Source organism: Danio rerio, chromosome 7, assembly GCF_052040795.2.
Source record: "Danio rerio strain M-AB ecotype USA chromosome 7, GRCz13ab, whole genome shotgun sequence".
NCBI lineage: Eukaryota > Metazoa > Chordata > Actinopteri > Cypriniformes > Danionidae > Danio > Danio rerio.
Window position 1 is genome coordinate 42,011,983 of NC_141027.1, and position 10,495 is coordinate 42,022,477.

At 36.0% G+C, this 10,495-nt stretch overlaps 1 protein-coding gene across 3 annotated transcripts in view; it reads right to left on the reverse strand.

The window, feature by feature from the left end:
- Nucleotides 1-10,134, reverse strand: part of malrd1 (MAM and LDL receptor class A domain containing 1) — a 76,299-nt gene extending 66,165 nt beyond the window's left edge. For 2 of the 3 annotated variants that reach the window (XM_087258567.1, XM_087258563.1), the window contains exon 1: nt 2,824-3,852. The gene's annotated coding sequence lies outside the window, so the exon portion shown is untranslated. Of the gene's footprint in view, nt 1-2,823; nt 3,853-7,997; nt 8,143-9,932 lie in introns of those variants that run through there. The other variant, XM_087258561.1, reaches the window with a different exon arrangement.
- Nucleotides 10,135-10,495: the final 361 nt, after the last annotated feature.

Consider the following 10,495-nt stretch of genomic DNA (forward strand, 5'->3'; position numbering starts at 1 on the left):
CATCAACTCTGAAGACTGCCGTGACTCGTCTTGTTAACACAGTTGTCCAGTCGGTGGTGTCCTCCTGTACTTGAACTGTTGGATGTGGTGAAGATGATTCACTGTAAATGACAAAGCAATAATTACATTAATATCAATCTATCACTGATGAAGAGAAAAATCAACATGCATAGAAAGTAAAATAATTAATATTCACCGATTTAAAAAAAAAGTATTACAGATTAAAAGACTAATATAAATTTCATTCATTCATTCAATTTCTTTTTGGCTTAGTCCCTTTATTAATCTGGGGTCGCCACAGTGGAATGAACCACCAACTTATCCAGCATATGTTTTATGCAGCAGATGCCCTTCCAGCTGCAACCCAGTATTACGAAACATCCAGACAAACTTATTCACACACACATTTATACACTACAGACAAATAAGCTTACCAAATTCAGCTATAGCGCATGTCTTTGGACTTGTGGGGAAACCGGAGCACTTGGAGGAAACCTTCACGAACACTGGAAGAATATGCAAACTCCTCACACAAATGCCAACTGACCCAGCCGAGGCTCGAACCAGCGACCTTCTTGCTGTAAGGTGACAGCACTACCCACTGCGTCATCCTAATATAAAGAATATCAAACATTATAAAATGCATTTATCACAGCATATACTAAACAGAAAACAACATGCGCACCTGAGCACAACGAAATGTTGAAGTGTCTCGCTTAACAAGGCTGGCAACATGAGAAGTGCTGCTGTAAAATCAATTCCTGGAACATAAGATGTGGCATACAAACAAATATGAATGAATCCATACAAAGCTAGAATTTAATAACATTAATCAAGTGGAGAAAGTTTAGAAAGAGCACCTTAGAGTCAGGTCCATAGCATTCTTCAGTTGATCTCTCATCTTTCGATGAAAACCTAGAAAATAATTTTAAACACGTGGGTGTACATTTATTGTTGTTTGTAAGTAAAAACCTACAAATTTAAAATAGTATGTAAGCCATTAAAACCATGGTATAGATAATGAGACATACTTACATCTTGTACTGAGCCATGCTTTCATATGACATGCCTTCATTGGTCTGATGCTGTTAGCCTGCATTATGTTGTTTAATCTTGTCCTGAAATACAATTGGAAACTTCATAAACTTCAGGAAAGCAATAAGATAAAGCAATAACTATTTATTTATAGTATTTTATTTATATATAAGTATAACGTTAAACGATAGTAAAGCAGCAACAATTCTGGACATGAGAGTTTGTGGACACTCCTCAACATTAATGTAACTTAGACACTGAAACGAAGATATGTAACAAGCATACACACGCCACGTTTGTAACTAGCCACGTTTACATAATCAGTCGCTTTGCCGGTGACAAAATTGTGATTTTTCTTCACAAAATGGCGGTGTATATAACCGTCTAAAATTACATTTCCGCGGTCAACCGAGGCTAGAAAATGGCCTCAAAATATAAAACATTATCGATAATTACAAATTCCAGTATTAATAACAAAAGGTTTTATATCAAGGTATATGAAGACTTAAGTCGCGCCCGCTCCGGGCCACACCGCACATTACTCACGGCCCGATTCCGGTGCACGGTTACGGCAGCGTCGGCTCGCTTCTGCCGCCGCATCTGGCCCGAGTAACGATACAGCAGACGGACTCGGGCAGGCGAGAATCTAGCCGCAACTGGCCCAAGTGTATTTTGCTATCTGGGTTGCGATTATATTCCGCCGTGGCAACACTTATTAATAAACCAGTAACGTAACGTAACATATAAGGCGCGAATACGTAACGTAGACGATAAAGGGAACTTTTACACCGAGAAAACTAACAGCATATAGTACTTACCTTCTATAACGTTATGTCCCTAGGTAACTTCGATATCACGGTTGTATTAACTTCTTTAATAAGCTGCAGGCATCTTAGCAAACTCCATCCTGCAGGCCAACGTACACCAGCCAGCCCGGAGCACAAAGCGGGGGAAAGCCAAGACCAGAGAGTCAGACAAAATCAACAGAACACGGCTTCACATGTAAAAATGAGACTGAAAATATATCTTTAATACATTCTTACCTGAAAAGTGTGGACTCCAAAATAGACTTTTCTTTGAAAAGCGTGTGAAGTTCTGTGTAAACAGCCAGCATACTCTACCGACCGCTTCAGTAACAAACACTACTATAACGTCTCAACAAGCCAAATTCTTAAAGAGACAGCAACATCACCACCTGTATGAAGATGCTGTCCCTCTGCATGGTTCTTATTCTACATCCCATATATACTATAGGGACTTAAACAGTAAGCAAAGACCAGTATTTACGTTTTTAATGATTAAAATTACATTTAATTATAAATTAAATTATTAACATTTTTGAGAAAAAATGTAATTTAAATACATGAAAAAAAATAATTATTAAAATATTTAATTCAATCAATTTATTTATTTATTATATTTTTAAATTATGTATTTTAGTATTAATGTTTAGTATTAATAAATTTAAATTAGTGTTATGTAGTGTCTTGATCTTATCATGAGCTGAGGGTACAATTTTGTTCCTATAGGGAAACAAAATATATAATTGTACCTTTAAAGGTGCCAAATTGGTCCTTTACGGTACAATTTTGTATCCAAATGTGCTATAAAAGGTACAAAAATGTACCTTTCAAACCTAAATCTGGACATTTGTACCTTTATAGCCCGTTTGGGTACAAAATTGTACCCTAAGGACCAATATGGGACCTTTAAAGGTACAATTTTATATTTTGTTCCCTCTAGGAACAAAATTGTACCCTCATTGTACCTTTTTTTCTGAGAGTGTACTTGACGGTTGGTCTCGCACGTCCATCATGTTTGTAGTTTATTACACTTATCACACTCGTTTGTAGTTCTAATCGCATTTACGTCCAACGCGCAATGCTACTGTGGGCAATATCAGCTGTTAGAGTATGGACACTTCTACAACAAATTTTTTTTTTACAGGAAATAGCAAACCATCCGTAAACCTCAGGTATACACTTTTCAACATACTATAGTTTGGGACATATGTATAGTATTTGAAAATAGAATTAGTATATACTAAATTCTATTTTTAAATAGACCTACTATGCAGATTGGAACGCAGCACAGGACACTGGCCCTGCAGGACTGAGTTTGGACACCCCTGATTTAGAGCAATTAGTCTACTGAACCTTTCCTGTCCTGATCTACAGTGAACTGTCTTGGTCAGGCTTTTAAAGATTTCCCTAAATTCAGCCTAAATTCAGCCTAAATTCTGATGCTGTTTAGGACAGCTCCACTAGTTTCATCAGTGTCATAAAATCATCACAGGCATAAAAAACCTGCATAAAAAATTATAAAATAGAAAATTTAGTTGTACATTGATTTGATTGCAGATGTGAAAATAATAAATATATTGACAAAAAAAAGTGTCCCATGCAATAAAACAGTTAACAAAGAGTGTAATTAAACACAGAAGGAATATAATTACTTTTTTAAAATATTTACCTGGGCAGAACAGTGGCGCAGTGGGTAGCACAATGAAATATTTATCCATCAAGCAGGCCTATAGCTGCCCATTCATGCTGGCTAACACTATAACAATGACTGTGCACTTTCTTTATTTTTTCTGGACACTTGATTTTGTGTCTCTGACTACAACATTTCCTTTGTTAGATTTTGCTCACACAATCTGTCACTGGTCATCAACCCCTGTATGCTTCATTCTCCTACTCTGTAGCTGCTGGATAGAATAAATGGCTTTTTATGGCCTGTATGTTACCTGTCAGAGCTTAAACTATCAGCCTGCTCTGTCTACACCTTAGGTCATCCCCCCCATTTCATCATTCCGCTGTGGTGACCCTTGATTAATAAAGGGAATAAGCCGAAAAGAAAATGAATAGATGGTACAAATAACCAAGTGAAAATTCAAATAAACCATGGAGTTAAATTCCCAATAGTTCTCTCCTGTGTCATGCAAGCCAGTGCAGATTATCAATTTATTCTCATTTAATAATTCAGAAGATTTCAGATCCAAAGTAAAGTAAAGAGTTATTAGAATTTCATACATTCATACACAAGTATTCTGCTGCATGTTCTCAATTAAACTAATAAAAAGACAAACAATTGAGTCACTCATTTTTTAATTCAATTTTAAATTCTGGGTTATTGACTGGTCATTAGGTAGGTACTATTTGATAAAACACAGAGTCGAAATATTGAGCATAGTTATGATGATGGCAGCTCTTTGGCTTGTAAAATGTTCTAGAGGTTTGTGTAAAATGTATTAGGGTCAGAATGATACAGAGGTGAAAATGAAGTAATTTTTAATAGCAAGGATTGTTGATTCTTCTTTTACATTGTAATCACTAAGCCGAAATATAAATTAATGTTTGAGTTTCTTTCTTCTGTTGAACACTAAAGAAGAATATTCAGCAATTATTGACATTAGTTTGAAAAACAAATATTGTAGGTACAGGTGAATTAGATAAGCTAAAATAGTCCATAGTGTATGTATGTGTGGCAATGACTGTGTGTGGATGTTTCCCAGACATGGGTTGCAGCTGGAAGGGCATCTGCTGCATAAAACTGTGGTCACCCCAGATTAATAAAGGGACTAAGCCGAAAAGAAAAAGAATGAATGAACTTTTTTTACACATCACCACGGTGCAGTGGGTAGCAATCGCCTCACAGTTCTTGCCTTGTTCATGTGGGTTTCCTCTGGGAGCTCCAAAGTCCGAACACATGTGCTATAGGTAAACTGAACAGTGTATAGGGCCTGAATAAGTTTCATTTGGTAGATTAAAAGACTACAAACAAACACTTATTAATGCATTTTTTGTCTGAAAACTAGCATTAATTGCTGCTAATGGAAAACTAATAACATTTGACATGTAAATATCTAGATGCAGATTATTGTTAGAATTTGCTCACACTGGAAGCAAACTTCAAACACTCTTTGAGTAAAACCACTTTTTACTCCATCTGTCGGCAGAGTTGACTCTGTGACCCTGTAAGATGTGTGTCAGTGTGTTCACGTCATCTAAATATAACTGTGCTTTGATCATATTATACTGCAGTGTCTGTAGCAAGGAGGGCTGGGAGTGAAACAGTATGAATCTCAATAAACCATCAACGCAACCTAAATTTAAAAAAGCAACCAAAATGTTTTGTATAAATCTCATTTCCTGACACTGATCAGTTACTGTCAGTAATGACAAATACTAATCTGAAATATGGAAGAGTCCATTGAATCTATTTAAATGAGAAAACAACCTAAAAAAAACAAACAAAAAAAAAAAAACCATAAATTTACATGACAAAACAGAAGTTCAGAATTCATTCATTTTCCTTCCTTAGTCCCCTATTTATCAAAGGTAGCCACAGCGAACCGCGATCTTATCCAGCATATGTTTTACACAGCGGATGCCCTTCCAGCCACAACCCATTACTAGGAAAAACCCCATGCACTCTCATATGCTCACATAAAATACGGCCAATTTAGTTAAGCCAATTCACCCATAGCCCATGTCTGTGGACTGTGAGGGAAACCGGAGCACCTGGAGAAGACCCACGCCCGGGAAAACATGCAAACTCCACACACAAATGCCAACTGGCCTAGCCTGGATTTAAACCAGTGACCTTCTTGCTGTAGGCGACAGTGCTAACCACTGATCCACTGCGCTGCCTTCAGTTTAGAGCATTTATGCAAAATTGTGATTTATTGTGACCTGTCAGCTTGATGTCTGTATTAGTGTTTACGTTATAAAAATTGTTTATAATGACTTTAATGTTAAAATTATTGATTTCTCCATCTTTGATGATCCCTTGTTTCTAAGGCTGGTCCAATGCTTTTATCGTCATTTCTCCACTGAGATTTTTAAACAAGCTCTTTAATATTTCACAACTCTACACACACACACACACACACTGAAAGAATTAATCCCCTTTATGTTTTAAGATCCTGATGTATTTGCACAACGGAGTTTATGATAAGACAAAACTTATTAGTCCCTTATTGTATTTCATATCTATATTAATCCTGATGTTTGTTCTTGTTTTGAAAATCAGAAAGAAAACAAAATAAAAAAAGGAAACTTTAAGCAGCAGATTCACAACATAAACGACTACTCTTAATTAAAACAGTTGTATGACCCAAAGTTGGTCATCTATTTCAAGAACTCACAAGCCTGAGATCCAATGGTTAAGTAGTTTGAAATCAAATGAACACTATGCATGCATGCCCATACATACAATTCTCAAAATGATCAAAAATGTTTGAGACAGCAAAGAAGTGAGAAACGTAATCAGCTTTTGATGTAGCTATTTCTACAAGTTGTGTACAACATGCTAAATCTCAGTGTGGAGATGATAAGGGAATCTCTTTCTGTGTACAAAGCTGAAGAATTCAGTCATACTGCAGTAAAATGAAAATGTCAGGAAATGTAAGAATGTCTAGAATAACCTTCACGCCATTAGTAATAACGTGAACAACTTGAATAAAACAATAAGACTAAAGAAGCTTCATACTCATTGGAGGTACAGCAATATCCAGTACCTGAAACAGATTTTTTTTTTAAATAATCTTCCCTTTGCACTTTACACACACACTCATTCAATATCAGAGGTCTCCACAGTGAAATAAACTTCCAACTATTCAGGCATATGTTTATGCAGCAGATGCCCTTTAAGCCACAACCCATTACTGGCAAACACCCATACACTCTAGCACTCATACACTACAGCCGATTTTAGTTTATTTAATTCACCTATAGCGCATGTTTTTGGACTATGGGGGAAACCGAAGCACCCGAAGGAAATTCACAGGAACAGGGGGAGAACATGCAAACTCCACATATGTCTCCACTCCACATAATGCTAACTGACTGGAACTCGAATCAGTGACCTTCGTGCTGTGAGGCAACAGTGCTAACCACTGAGCCACGGTTCCGGCCTTACACACATCAAGATGTTATTTTATAGGGAAAGAGTGTTGTCATAGTATATTTAATAAATAGCAAATAGTTAATTGACATTAACATTAACTTACACCACTATATAAAACCTAAAAGGGCTCTAATTTTAGCCTTTTTACAAGATGTAAAATAAGTCTTTTGTGTCTCCACATTGTGTTTGTGACGTTTCAGGTCAAAATGCTCATTTGTCATATCCTGTTTTAGGTCACCGCTCATTTAAAGAAAGTTCTCTCTGCTCACTCTCAGGACATTTCATTTCAGAAAATAAACTTGAGTCAAAATCTAAATGGCAGAGGTTGGTGTGCACTATGTTGGTAGCTGACTGCACTCAAAAATGCCTTTTGCTGCTTGTTCTACTTATTTAAAATGAGTTAAAACAACACAATTGAAAAGTTGTTTTTGGGACAACCTAATTGTTTCGTTGACTCCATTTAAATTTGTAAAATCAATTAACTTAATCAATTTGTGTTGGGAGAACATGAAGGAACTGTGTGGAACCGAGCATTTTATACAGTACATTTTAACTGGATAAATTAGAAATCAAAATAAACTTGTACTTTGTATTTATATTTCTTACGTTCTGCCACAAACGCCCCAAGTATAATATCACAATGTTTTAAAACAGGACACAGTGATTCTTACAGAGCAGGTTCTTCTAACTAAAACAGACAACTGACCAGGAGACTGTACTGACCCCAGAGATTAATTATTGATATGAGAACATACCACAATAGCTTTGGCTGTAATTACTTTAGACAGAATTCAATTTTCTTCAGGAAATTAAACTGAGCCTTGGATCATCTTCTAGCAATGACCTGAATGTGATTCATTAATGTTACTGATGTCACCAAAACTATGCAAATGCAGAAATGAAACGGAGAATTGTACTGACAAAGAACAAGTAAAATATATCCAAATACAGCCTTGCCTTTAAACCACTGCAGGCACATTTAAGACAAAACACCATATTAGTAGAGGCATTAAAATAATTTTTCTGGAACTTGACTCTATTAGTTCTCCTACCTAGAGCTGAAATAAGAGTGTGCACTCCATGCTTGATCCAGCCATTTCATCTTCTGATTCCTCCTCATCGTCCTTTACCTCCATCTCTTTATGTCTGCATTTCTTTCTTTTTGGCAAAAGTATTCTGTTTAATACAGATCTGCTCCTGGGGCAAAGAAGAGATTGCAGCCTTTTAACAGTGGAGTTACCATGGATACACAGTGATTTCTGGTGGAGAATATCTGACCACACTAAAATTCTGGACCTCGGGGCTGTGTAATACTACTACTTCTGTTAATATTAATTATTATTATTTTCACATTATTGTTGTGGTTGTTATTGCTATTTTTTTAATTTGTTTTAAAAATTTGTTGCATTTAGCTTTATATTGCTATAATAATCAAAAGTAAACGTAAACAATCAAAAGTAACGCAAAAGTAACCAAGTAACGAAAATAGTTACTTTTGGGGGGAGTAACTCAGTATTGTAATGTATTACTTTTGAAGGTAACTTTCCCCCCCAACACTGGTTATAAACTCAGTTTTTAAAAATACTTTTTAGTTTTATACATTCCTATTCTAAAAGGTTCATTTAGGAATATATTTAGGAACATCCTCAAACATAATTTGGCTGATTACGTACAATATTTTATTCCAATAATAAATGCATTTGTTTTCTGGCTGTAAGCAAGAATGTACTAAATCAGTAGATAAAAAGTGATAAAAAGATACTCAAAATCTCCTTTTTAGAAGTTTTTCACTCTAATGTGTTAAAAAAAAAAAACAAGAATTCTGAATCTGACATATATGCCAATATAAATATATATATAACGCATTTTAAAAACTTGTAATACGAAGAAAAATTCATGTAATTAACTGTAGAAGTACAGTGAACAAGTGAGTTAATTCCTTTACCCTATTGCAGTGTCTTGCCAAAGGGATAGTTCACCCAAAAATAAAAATGTCCTCAACTTTTACTCACAGCCAAGTAGATCAAATTCTTTTTCTTTCTGCTGTTGAACACAAAACAAGATACTCAGAAGAATGCTGGAAATCAGCAGCCATTCACTGCATTCCATTCGGAATGGCCCATCACTATGCCCTAATTCCTCTGTATGGTTTACCCTCCAGAAAGAAGAGGGTAAGGGATGAAGGGTGTAGGGTCAAAAAAAATATTTTTGTAACATACTTCTGAGTCATCTTATCGAAATGATCTTGGAGGTGTGCATTCATCACACGTGTTTGTTGGTTGACTCCCAAATTGTTTAACACTTATTTGTGAATGCATGCATGTTTGTATGTCTAATTCAAATTTATTTCATAAAATAAATATTTAATATACAAATATTTTTAAAGTAGTAGCTCACAGAAAAATAATTGTACATACATCATTCTGTGACACCAAACTATTTGCACAAAGGATATTGGTGCCAAAGTGTCCATCAGTTGTACTCTTCATTCCGAAGTGTCCTTCGAAGTAGCCAGATTTGGGCACTTTGGTTTGGAACAACTCTCATGGCAATACGGTCAAGATTGTTTTCACTCAGAAGTGGCCATTGGCAGGCAATATAACATGTTCAGAAACCTTATTTACATCAAGAAGGAAGAAATAGTATTATGGAATCAATGGCTGCTGCTTACAAACACTAAGTTATTTTATAATATTTTTGTTCAATAAATCTTTCTTCTCTGATAAAGGAATCTCAAACTGGTTTTGAACAAGTGAATGGCTTGTAAATTACTACAGGATTTATATTTTTGGGTGAACTATCCCTTTAAAGTGGAGTAGGCACTACTAGTGTCACCTAATGGAAGTACAACAACAAAACGCCGTTTTCAAGCCATGCGTCATGGTTCTTCAAACTACAACAGTCTACAAGTAAAGGCATGTCTTAACAGGTAAAAGTAGGTAAGCTTCAATACAATCTCTTACATATTAGAAATACTTTTAGCTCACCTGCTGATAAGAAACTTTGCGAACATTCCATCAAATTTCATGTACAAAAGCCTAGTACAAGCACTTTTTGTTTAACCCTGTTGTCTGTGTGTATTTTGGCACGTCTTCAAATTTTGTGTTTCACTCCTTTTAAGGCAGGGGTGTCCAAACTCAGCCCTGGAGGGCCGATGTCCTGCTAAGTTTAGCTCCAACTTCCTTTAACACACCCGTCAGGAAGTTTCTAGTATATCTAAGAGCTTGATTAAGCTGCCACAGGTGTGTTTGATTAGGGTTGGAGCTAAACTCTCAGGACACCGGTCCTCCAGCACTGAGTTTGGACACCTCTGCTTTAAGGGAATCTGGATTTCTTTCTTTTGTCAAGAAGCAGTTCAACATCCTCTGGCTCAGCTGCTGCAGTAGCCCGCACCAGATCTGACCAAATGCAATGATTGGATGAACATTTAACGGAACATTTCCTGAGCACTAATAATCTGGATTTTTTTTTTACTCTTGGCCATTAAGGCTGGCAAAGATGCAAACCAGTAATTCTGTTTCTTTAATCGTAAATGTAGTAGATGCAGGTT